Source organism: Panicum virgatum, chromosome 2N (assembly GCF_016808335.1).
Source record: "Panicum virgatum strain AP13 chromosome 2N, P.virgatum_v5, whole genome shotgun sequence".
Lineage (NCBI taxonomy): Eukaryota > Viridiplantae > Streptophyta > Magnoliopsida > Poales > Poaceae > Panicum > Panicum virgatum.
Window position 1 is genome coordinate 46,815,142 of NC_053146.1, and position 12,468 is coordinate 46,827,609.

The window sequence follows — 12,468 nt, forward strand, 5'->3', positions numbered from 1 at the left end:
TCGACTTCTACCGAACCATTAGCCTAGCCAACTAGCGACCTACACATACTAGTGTTCAAGCATAGCTACCTAGGATCATGCAGTTAAGGTTCCAAGCAACTTCTGTAAACTCAAATGCGCAAGTAGATAGGAATAATAATAAGTTGCATAAATTTAAAATATATAGGACATGCTCCGGGGCTTGTCTGAGATTAACACTATGTCAGTGTTAGTTAGAGAATAGTTGCTCGGCGAGCATCTTCCTTCGGTCGTACACATCGGGATCCATTCGTCCATCTTCTAGATGTGTCCACCATTCACCGTCTTCTGGCTCGGCTACATCATCACGTTATCCACGTGGTTCATATATCGTACCTAAATGAAATGCAGCAATGCATATGTATGAATGCAAAGTTACGAGTTATTTGCGATTTAGGTTTTATTATTTTTTCTTCACGATAAAGTTGTAGTACAACATGATGTGAGTTTGGATGTGAAACTTCTTAATTAACCTTTTCTGGGCAGTCATTTATAGAGTAGTAATTTAACATAATTTAGTTCGTACGAGGAACGGGTGGTTTTCAAAATTTTGCTAAGTCATGCAAAACCACATCACAAGATTAAATTGTACAGGTCGAATCATGCAAGCACTGGTAATGAAATTTTAACTGAGTGTTGATGACCCGATGACGAGCCTACTGTACACTTTTCAAATTTAAAGGAGCACTACACAGGTGTAAGGATCACCGGGGTGTCCGACCCTAGAGGGTGAGGGGGTGAATAGGGTCGCTAATCGCTTTTTTAACCTAGGGCTCAATCTAATTGCATAAGATAAACCTAACACGTCCTGCACATACTAGTTATGACTAAGGTTTATCTATGCTACCCTCTACTTACCCCAAAAGACTTGCAACCTAGCCAATCCTAATCAAACTAACTAGGAAAGTAAAGGTAAGCAAGAAAGAGTAAATGCAGAAACGTAATGCGGTAAGTAGAGCGGTAAGGGAGAGGATATGCAAACTCCCGTGAAGACACCAAGACACACGATTTAACGTGATTCGGTTAGGACACCAAAGTCCCTCCCTACGTCCACGGCCACTTGTCCAACACGAACAAGTGTGATGCCGAGTCTCTTCGCTTGATCACCGTCTTGCGTTGGCCACCAAGGCACCCGGCAAGCAAAGGCTAAGTGCCACCAAGTCACCAAGACGAGGTCACTGTCACCGTCTATCTCGAAGCGTCACCACGGCACCGTCTTCACTATCGGAGCTTCTCACCAAGAGGGGTCTCCTTCCCCGCACAAAGTGTCATTGCCTCTCCACACCAAGTAGGAGGGTCACACAATGAGTACAAGTGTTTGCTTGCCGCAGCAAGACTTCTCTCAAGGGAGCTCTCGCAAGAACTAATCCCTAATCAAGCACTAAGCACTCTAACAAGTGTGCTTAAGCCTATATGATGTACAATGAAGCTCTATGGTGGTTGGAGATGATCTTTTGCTCTTGTATACTTCCTTGAACTCCAGCTCATTTAAATGACCCGGCCTTGGGGGTATATATAGGCAGCATAAGCAAATATAGCCGTTGGAGAAAAGCTGCCAGAAAACTGCGTAACGCCGATTAATCCGACGTACCCCAAAAGCCATCATCGGTTCAACCGGTGTATGTAAACTGCTATTTGAAAAACTAGCTGTTAGCAATCAACCGGTGTATCGTCGGTTTAACCGATGTAATCAACCGGTGTATGTAATATTAGTGTCGGTTTAACCGGTGAGTGTAACTTCTTCACGTTCCTCCAAAAACCACCTCTCTGGACAACTGAACCGATGCAATTGACCGATGCATCGTCGGTTCAACCGGTGTAGGTATTTTCCTTGGTCTTCATCTGCCAATGCACCGACGTATATAACTTTCGTAGCGTCGGTTCATCCGGTGTAAAACCCTAGCCCGCAGACCTTCTCTGTGATTGCGGAACCCCCGTAGGGGCGGCGCTTCGGGCCTTGCTACGCCTATCTTTTCTTTGTCATCACTTGAATCTAAAATCCTGAGAATAGTCATCTTAACAATCACATTAGTCCAAGTATTGTGTGTCATCAATCGCCAAAACATTATATTGAAATATGGCATGAGAGGCCATTTTCGCTACAATCTCCCCCTTTTTGGTGATTGATGACAACACAACCAAAGCAAGCAAGATGATTTGTAAGAATATGAAATTGATAATAATTTGAAAAGTTAGAAACTACTTTAGCTTGCTTGGATGACATTTCAATGCTCATTTTTAAAAAGCCCTTGATACCAATTGTAGAAAAAAAAATTGTAGAACAAAGGCTTGTATGTGGTTTGAACCAAATGAGCAATGAAAAGTTTTTGTACCTTAGTCCATGGGATCATCAAATTGCACTTCTCCCCCACATTAACTAAGTACCTCCCCCTATCACCATGCATCCTTTTGCCCTGCATTTTCCATTCCTCCCCCTTGCTAATGGCATCATTTACTCCAAACATACTTGCTTGCTTTTAGGGTACATTTCTCCTCCTTTGTCATCAAACACCTAAAAGCTTCATAACCACTAGCAACAAGGAGCATTAGTAGCAAAAGAAATTCACTAGTGATAGAGTTATACCTAGCCATGCCTCCCTATATCATTTATCTCTTTAATCTTTGGGAGTTATGGCTTGGTCTTCTTCTTCCCTTGTCGAATCTTTCTTGATCAATTGATACCAAATGTAGGATTAATTGCAATGTGTATCATCTTGATATCAAAGGATTGAGTGTATTACCAAATGAACTAAGGGGGTGTGACTACAACAAATAGCACTTGTAAAGCATGTTAGTCACAAAACACAAGCTATAGAGTTAGCTCCCCCTAAATGTGTGCATTAGTGTTTGAATCACTTTAAACAAATGTATGCATTTGTAATTCACATAATAGGGATCAAACTCTACAACTTGAAAACATGACACCAAATGAATAAAAAAAAAGGATTGATACCGATTGTAGACTTTGGTATTTTCTTTCGAAAATGTGTCATGGAAAAGCAACGGTTTTTCGCCCATGTAGGTTGCACTAGGTAAGAAGTTAGTACCAAAACAACATACCATATGATATTTCTAGGAAAGCATATCAAATAAAAAACACCAATTGTAAATACCAATTGTAACGATAAGATCATGCATTCCTAGAGAGGCATTGAGCTACAATGATGCATGAAAAATATCAAATGAAATTGAGATAATCTTTTTACCTTGCTCATTACCTCATATGTAGGGGAGGGGAATTTGGGTCACTAATCTTTAATCCACAACTTGGCTTTTCTTTATCTTTGCATGATGCATCCCTACTCATGCATCCCAAACCTTGCCAAGCCTCCAAATTCCCGTAACTTGGATGCTTACCACCATCCAATGATGGCTTGGCCTCCCTCTAAAACCATGATTCCCCCTTTGATTCTCCCTCATGACTTGATTCACTTAGGTATTTCTCCCCCTTTGGGATATGCTTCTTCTCCTTGAGAAAATATCTTTCTTTGATCCACATTTTTTCCTCTTTGGAATCAAATCACTTAAAAGGTCTTTCTCCTAAAAAGGTCTTGCAAAACAATATAGCTCAAAAGAATATTAGTAACCTAGGGAGTTAGTTCCATGACTCATGATCCAATTGTATGATATCAATAAAGATATCAATTGAGAATTTACTATGGTGAATCACAAAATCATGAAACTTAGCATGACATGAGCTAAGCTTTCCACAAGTATGTGCACAAAATGATAATGTGAAAATCAATTGCACAACTAGATGTTATAACTAGAAAGCTTAGATCATATCATGCACGGAGGTAGCTCTAAAAAGGATAAGAAATTGACAAATATACCAATTGAATGAGTTTAGAACCTAGCATACCTCCGGGGGAACAACTTAGTTTACCTTACATGTACCAATTGAAAGTCTTTAAGAGGTGAGCACTTGGTACACCAAGGTTAAGCAAATATATGAGCACATAGCCGATGAACTTAGATATGAGCTTTTAAGTTCAATAGAGTATGGCTCAATATGCAAGATGCACAAAATATCTAATCACTCTTGTAGAGTTGTTTGTTCACATTGATCGTGAATAACATTCTCTTAGAGTGTTAACTCCACGAGAGACTACAAAAGATAAACTAGCAAATATGTTAGTCTCAAAATCACAACCTATAGGATGAACTCCCCTTAATGTGTGCATTTAGTGTTTGAATCACCAAGCAAAAGTATGCACATTGATTTTGACAATAATGGGAAGTTTACCCTATAGTTTGTGTTCATGGTACACATATGAAATACATATCTCATGAAGTCCATGTACCATGAAAGGTAACCTTGTGTAGCTTTCTACACACTTATCAAACCATGTAGGTTGCTCATGGGTTAGAGTCATGGCACAAGCAACCCACCATATATAACACTAGGAGATGCAAAACAAGCAAACATCCTAGCAAAAGCAATGGAGCTACATGATGCTTGAATTAAAATCTAGCTACCATTACCTTATGGGAGACTTGGGTAACAAATGTCTAAGTTGTGAGCTTAGCTTGTTTTGACTTGAACCTTCACTTTAACTTGTAAGCTAAGCATCCAAATCCCCCGTTGGACTTATTTGGTGCCTAAGCCTTAGGAACCCAAACCTTTTGAGAGCCATCCATGGTATGAATAATATCCTTGGGCACCCAAATGGGTTGGTTCCATCCATATGTTCTCCACCCCATGACATGAGCCACCACCTTGCCATTCTTCTTCTTTTCAAGTATGTAGTGGTTGCTCTTTTGCTTGTTCTTGTGGTTGGGCTTGGTGTACATGCATGACGCCTTCAAGTATGGAGATGTATTTTTCTTGATCTCCTTAGCCTTCTTGTTCTTGTTCAAGTTCTTGGGCTTGCTATTTTCTTTGCCCTCTTTCTCCTTGCATTGATAGGACTTGTGGCCTTCTTTGTGACACTTGAAGCAAGTCATGGTTTCTCCCTTCTCAAGCTTCTTTACGCCCGCGGAGGTGTTATCTTGAGAAGGTTGGACTTGCTCTTGAGTGTACTTTCCTTTGAGCCGCCTCAAGTCCGTCATTAGCCTTTCTATCTCTTATTTAAGCTCATCATTTTCTTTAGTAATGAGATCATCACATGTTTCTACAATCACATTCTCATTGCAAGGGGATAGATCACAAGAGGTAGACGCATCTACCTTGTCAAAAGAGATAGCACAAGGAATATTGCAAGGAAATGATTTATCCGATGATGATTCACTTTTAGACTCAAGACTCTCATATTTCATTTTAAGTTTTTTATGCTCATTGTCTAACAAATTGAATTTGTTTAGCAAGTTCTCATATCTTGAGACAAATGAAGCATGAAGTTTTTCTTTACTCTTGAGAGCTTTGATTTCTTCATTTTGTTTAATGAGATATTCTTGTTGATTATGGAGGAGTGTCATCATCTCACAAATGTCATTGGTTTCAACATCGGATTCATCATTTGAGGAGGAGTCATCACTTACATCATTATTACCTAGTGCCATGAGACACATGGGAGGTGGTGATAATCTCCGAGCACGATGGGTGGTGGAGCTCTTGGAATTTTTCTTGTGACTTGAGCTTTTACCACTTTTCTTGGGCTTGTGGATGGCGGAGAGAGCTTGGGTTCTTGACTTGTTCTTTTTCTTTGCCATCTTCTCCATCCCAACCGCACTCCTTTTAATGAGTGTTTTGTACCCAAGCTCATAGAGCTCATGTACATGCTTGGCAATCTTGCGGTGGTGGTATAGCACGGCCCTTGGGTATTCTTCATCACTTGAACTTGATTCATCATCACTATCTTCATCATCCTCTTCTTCTTGTTCACTTTCACTTGAGCTTGATGAGTCTTGTCGCATTGGTTGATGCTTGCATGAGTGCTTGGCGGCGAGACTCTTTTTGCTTGAAGGAGAGGTGGACTCTTGCTCTTTCTTCTTTGTCATCCCCATACTATACTCATGGGCGAGACTCTTCTTCTTTGATTAATGACTTGATTTGGTGTGAGCTTGACCAAATCTTCCTTTTGCAAGAGTGTGTTGATGATGTTGTAGTCGGGCTTGCGAAGGCTTCGGAGAATCTTGCGGTTGATTTCCACATCTTCAACTTGATTGAGACCTAAGGCATTAATTTCATTGACAAGAGTATTTAATCGTGAGTACATGTCATGAGCATTTTCATTTGGAAGTTGCTTAAAGCTACTTAGCTCCTCGCCGAGAATATGGTATTTTTGATTGGCCGCATCCTTTGTGCCCTCATGATTCTCGACAATTTGCTTCCATAGCTTATGAGCATTTTCATTAGCAAATACACGATTAAACACACTATCACATAGAGAGGACAATAGAATTGATTTTGCAATGGCATCATATTGTCTCTCGGCCTTATTCTCATTTTTCTTGCCCTCTTCGGTGACACACCAAACATCAAGCCCCCAGGCTTGAAGATGTGCTTGCATAAGCACTTTCCAACGTGGAAAACCCGTGCCATCGAAAAACGGAGCCCTATCGGTACTCATCCCTTCCTTGGACATATACTCACTCGACGGTTAAGTCGACGGTTCTCCTACGAGCTTTCTCACAAATTTACCAACAGAATTGGCTAATCCTCGTAAGAGGTGTGAGACCAAGCTCTGATACCAATTGTAAGGATCACCGGGGTGTCCGACCCTAGAGGGGGAGGGGGTGAATAGGGTCGCTAATCGCTTTTTTAACCTAGGGCTCAATCTAATTGCATAAGATAAATCTAGCACGTCCTACACATACTAGTTATGATTAAGATTTATCTATGCTACCCTCTACTTACCCCAAAAGACTTGCAACCTAGCCAATCCTAATCAAACTAACTAGGAAAATAAAGGTAAACAAGAAAGAGTAAATGCGGAAACGTAATGCGGTAAGTAGAGCGGTAAGGGAGAGGATATGCAAACTCCCGTGAAGACACCAAGACACACGATTTAACGTGGTTCGGTTAGGACACCAAAGTCCCTCCCTACATCCACGGCCACTTGTCCAACACAAACAAGTGTGATGCCGAGTCTCTTCGCTTGATCACCGTCTTGCGTTGGCCACCAAGGCACCCGGCAAGCAAAGGCTAAGTGCCACCAAGTCACCAAGACGAGGTCACTGCCACCGTCTATCTCGAAGCGTCACCACGACACCGTCTTCACTATCGGAGCTTCTCACCAAGAGGGGTCTCCTTCCCCGCACAAAGTGTCGTTGCCTCTCCACACCAAGTAGGAGGGTCACACGACGAGTACAAGTGTTTGCTTGCCGCAGCAAGACTTCTCTCAAGGGAGCTCTCGCAAGAACTAATCCCTAATCAAGCACTAAGCACTCTAACAAGTGTGCTTAAGCCTATATGATGTACAATGAAGCTCTATGGTGGTTGGAGATGATCTTTTGCTCTTGTATACTTCCTTGAACTCCAGCTCATTTAAATGACCCGGCCTTGGGGGTATATATAGGCAGCATAAGCAAATATAGCCGTTGGAGAAAACTGCCAGAAAACTGCATAACGCCGGTTAATCTGGCGGATTCGCTCGCCGGCGGCGAGGGGAAATAGGGGGAGGGGCACGAGGAGATCGGGGCGAACCTTCTGGTGGCTTTGGAGCTAGAGGGGGTGGTCGGACGGGGGCCGGCCATGGAGCTCTGCTCCAGGCGGCGGCGGCGGCGGCGGATGGCAGCGGCACCGCTTCGGCGGGCAAGGGGCGGCGGGATTGGGCTGGTGAGCTTCGATGAGATGCGGGGATCCCGTTCCCGGGCTCCGTTGGGGCATAGGGAGGCCTGAGGGTGGGGCTCTGCGGGAGCAGACGGCCGGCAGTGACGCTAGACCGCCGCGGCGGCGCTCCAATGGCCTTGGGTGGTGGGGAAACTGTCGTCGAGCAGCACGGGGGCTCGGGGAAGCTAACTGCGGGCTCGGACTGGGAGAAGGGTGACCGGAGAGGGGACCTCCACGGCGAGGCCGAGCCTCGGCGGCGGCCATGGTGGGCGGCGACGCTCGGGCGTGCAGGAGCGAGCCCGATTCAGCTCGGGAATGGGAAGGGAGTGAAGAGGGAGATCGGGAACGGGCGCTGCGCGAGCTCAAGGGGAGGAGAGGGCCAAGGGCGCAGGGAGATGGAGAAGGGGCGCACGGCACGACTCGGCGCGTCGTCGCCGTGGCGCTTCAGGCGGCCGTCCTCGGCGTGCGCGCTGGGAGACAGCACCACGTGGCGAGGTCGAGAAACATCGGGGAGGAACCAGGAGTGCGAGGAGGCGGGTTTGGCCAAGGAGCTCGGCGCGTGGCCGGTGGCGAACGGCGTCGGCATGGCGTCACGGCGAAAACAGAGAGGGAGGAGAGAGGGAGATAGTGGTGAGGGCAAACTTGTAAATAACTCAAAGTTCAAAATTTCATTTTGTAAACTCAATTTTTATCCTTCTTCTTGGCCTCAAATGAAAAACTTTTGAATACCAAACTTGCTTAAAATTTTGAGATCTACAACTTTCGTTTTAGTCACTTTTTCATTTGAACAATGGTTTGGAAAATAAAATTTGAAACTTGAGTGCATTTGAAAATATCCAATACGTTTCGGAAATCAACTTTTTCTCCCATTTTTGTGTGGCAACTCGAAAAACTATGAACACAAAAGTTGTTCGTCATTTAAAACTCTACAACTTTAGTTTTAGGCAAAAGTTCATTTGAGCAACGATTTGAAATTCATTTTTAAAATCCGTTTGTTTCAATTTGAAAGATATTTTAAACATCTAAAAACTTTGATTTGAAGAACTCGTCATTTCATGTGTAAAATTTTATGTACAAAAAAAATACACATACATACACATGCAATATTTCAAAATTTCCTATTTAATGATGCATGATTTGGTGCTAATTACCCTGAATTGGCTATTTAAAAACCTGGGCTGTCACACCAAAATCCGGTGACACTCGCCCGGTGTAACAACCGGGACTAGAAAAACGGCTAAGAACGGCTAAGATCCACTCTACACGTTGAATGAATCACACCTGCTAATTAACTCTCTTGCGCTTTCATCCTCGCTTCGTGCAAAAGGTTGCAATCGGAGTTAACTAACTTTCTCAAGCCATCTATTTAAGCTGATCTAGCTCCTCTTGCCTAACTAATATGGGACTAAGGTTGCTCTCTCTCTAGCATCTTGTGCATACACATATGTGCACAAGATCTATTTTGGCCCAACAGGTCTTTGGGCTGGGCACAAGACGCCCAACAGTCTTTTGGGCTGGGCTGTTACAGCCGGCTCCGACGTGCCACCTCATCTATCCGTGGATCCTATATATCTTCCGGTATATTTTTTCTTATCCACCTTCCAGTGTTTGAGATTCGTGCAAATAACTGTAGCCCTTGGATCCAACCAAACCCTAGCTTTCTCTCCCTTTCTCCTCCTTCTCCTTCCTCTCTCCCCAGCTCCTCCCGCGCTCCACCGGCACCCGCAACCTGCCGCCACGCGGGCCCTGCGCACCGCTCGCCCCCGCGCGCTGCCGCGTGCCCCGCAGGCCGCTGTGTGCGCCACGCGCCCCCGCCAGCCACACGCCGCTCGCGCGCCCCTGAGCCGCCTCCGCGTGCCCCTGCGCCCCTGGCACGCCTCAGCCGGCCACGCGCGCTGCCGTGGGCCCCTGCGCTGCTCGCGCTCCCCTGAGGCGCCGCCGCGTGCCCCTGCGCCGCTCGCGCGCCCCAGAGCTGTCGCCAGCACCGGGGAAGAAGGTGAGAAAAAATATTGATGTTCAACATTTTCAAAATACCGATTCAACATTTTCAAACTATTGGTTCAATATTAAAAAATGCTAGTTCAACATTTTAAAACATTTGTGTGGGCCGGAGGCTCCTGTTAATGGGTTTTATTGGGCTTTATAGATGGTTGGCTTGTCTACCTCATCTGTCGGCCGGCGGCGTCACACCACCAGGGTTCAACTTACCGACCGCTAACCGGTAACCGCCGGCCTCCGGTTCCGGTATACCGGACCGGTTTGGCCGGTTACCGGTCGGAACCGGACAAATTCAAATTTAAATTCAAACTTCCCCGTTCAACCGGTTCGTACCGGTATACCGGCCGGTTAGACCGGTTTACCGGCCGGTTTGACCGGTATACCGGCCGGTTTGACTGGTAACCAGTCAAATTCAATTTTTTTTCTTTTTTTTGTTTAAATTCAAATGACCGCAAAGTATACTAAATAAATGTTTGTATAACATATTTTAGTCTAAATGAACCCTCCAACCCTCTTTTGTACTACTTTTACATTTTATTTATATACTTTTGTATGCATGTTTTTTTGTTTAACTTTAAATCCCCGCAAACTATACTAAATGAACGAATTTTTAAGAAAATTTGACACCATTAAATTTGTCGCATCTTGAAATATTTTTAGGAATTTTTTGAGAATTTTCCATTTTTTTTAATTCAAATTTAAATTTTGAATTTGGACCGGTTTATACCGGATCAAACCGGAACCGGTCCGGACCGGTTTGACCGGTAACCGGTCAAACCGACGGTTTGGGGAACCATGCACACCACATGACCGCGACGGCTCTCCCGTCGACGACGACGGCTCGCTCGCCGCGCCAGCAAGGCCTCGCCCCCAAGGTCCGCGGATGGTGGAGCCCCTTTCTTTTCCGTTCGGAGCCGGTACAACAGACTGCCGGGCTCGGGCTGCGGCGCCGTCCGGACGTGAGATCGACGTCTTCCAGTGAAGGCGTCACGCGATTCATATGACCCCGAGCCGAGCTGGCTCGGCGCTCTCGATGATGGAGATACGTATACTCGTACTCCTAGACACGAGGCTAGCTCCAAGATTTGTGGCACGATTCCCTTGTGAGTGCGCGGGTGCCGGCTGGCTGGGGTAGCCTAATTAAAGCCTGTCCAAGTCCAATCGGCGCTGGTACGGTGCTCATTCAAGTTCGTCAACTCCTTGCCCTAGACCTCGTGGCTCCTTGTGATGCACTGCAGCAGAGATGCCAAAAGCCAATTCAAAGCGGGAGCAAAGCATCAGTCCAAGTAACATCACATGCACGTTGATCCATCCAGCCAGGTCAAAAATTCCCTAAGGTAGCGTTTAGTTCTCAATTTTTTCTTTACAGTACCTGACAAATCAAATTTTTGAACACATACAGAGTATTAAATGCAGTTGAAAAAATAACTAATTATACAGTTTAACTAATTCCTACGAGATGAATCTAATGATGTTAATTAATTCATGATTGGACGTTAGTTGTCAAGTAACAACGAAACGTGCTACAGTATCCAAACCCAAACTTTTTCACCAACTAAACACCCCCTAATGTAAAATGGAGGGCATCTACTCCATGTTATGTTATGTTTCCCCAGAAGATGGTGCAGTGCTATAGAGAACTCACATGTTCCATGAGGCCGTGAGGGGGACAAAAGGACATTCTGGATACCTACCAAGAAAATAAGGTTCCAGCTTTATTACATATCACCGATAAGATTCTCATTTTATAATGATTAATATCTATTGACGTATATTCCGTCTACCCGTTTCGTTTTTTTTTTTATAGATTTCGTAACTTAACGCCGGTGATGTAATTGTGTAGAGTAGTTGTGAGTATCGCACAGATAGTGGGAATGCGAGATCTCAACTTCTCGAGCAAAGCTCGATTTGGCAATTGAACACGGCAAAAGAGCATAGCATAAATAAATTAGGATTTAGGAGCTATGTGCACAACATAAGAAAATGAGGAGCTCTGTGCACTAGCCCATATAGGTGGCAGTAGCCCACAAAAAAAAACTGAAAGCCGAGTATGTAACTGACGGCCCAGAGAAGGGCCTAATTAAAGTGCAAAGCAGCCTCAGGATCCCTTCAGATGGGCCTATTCCAAGTATAAGGGCCGTCTGTAAGGACTTTCCAAATGGATGGGCTCGAAGCCACCCACGCTGTGGTGGCCCAATTCATGTGACTATCATCATCATCTGCTCTAATTCTTTAACCCATTCGTCGAGCATTTCTCAATGGTTTTCAAGAGCTTCGTATGATTTTTTTTTCTTTGGCTCGAGTAAATGGCGAGGCAAATTTGGCACGACTGTGTTCCTGCTCCAGAGCAACTCGTGACTGCCCTAAAAAAATCACTCGTCGGGATAGATTAACCACGGTGGCGGATCTTGCCGTGGGATCGCCGGTACGGGAGAGGAGGGTGGCATCGCGCAGTGTGCGCCTTGGCCATCTCGCAGGTCAACCCGCAAAAGAGACGCGAAATTTGTGGCTGCCCGTACCGGTTATCCCCATTGATTTAAGCGTTGGATCTGGCGCACGCTGTTCCCCTTCCCTCACTAGCGACCTGATTCCTCACTAGCGATAGTACTACTAGAAGTCTAAAATACTACAAGCACGCTGCTGCTCTACCCTGTTGCCTTGGGTTCGAGGAGAGATCTGTCTGAGTGTCACACTGTCACGGTGTCACCTGAAGTTGCTTCCATTCAGAGCCCGTTTGG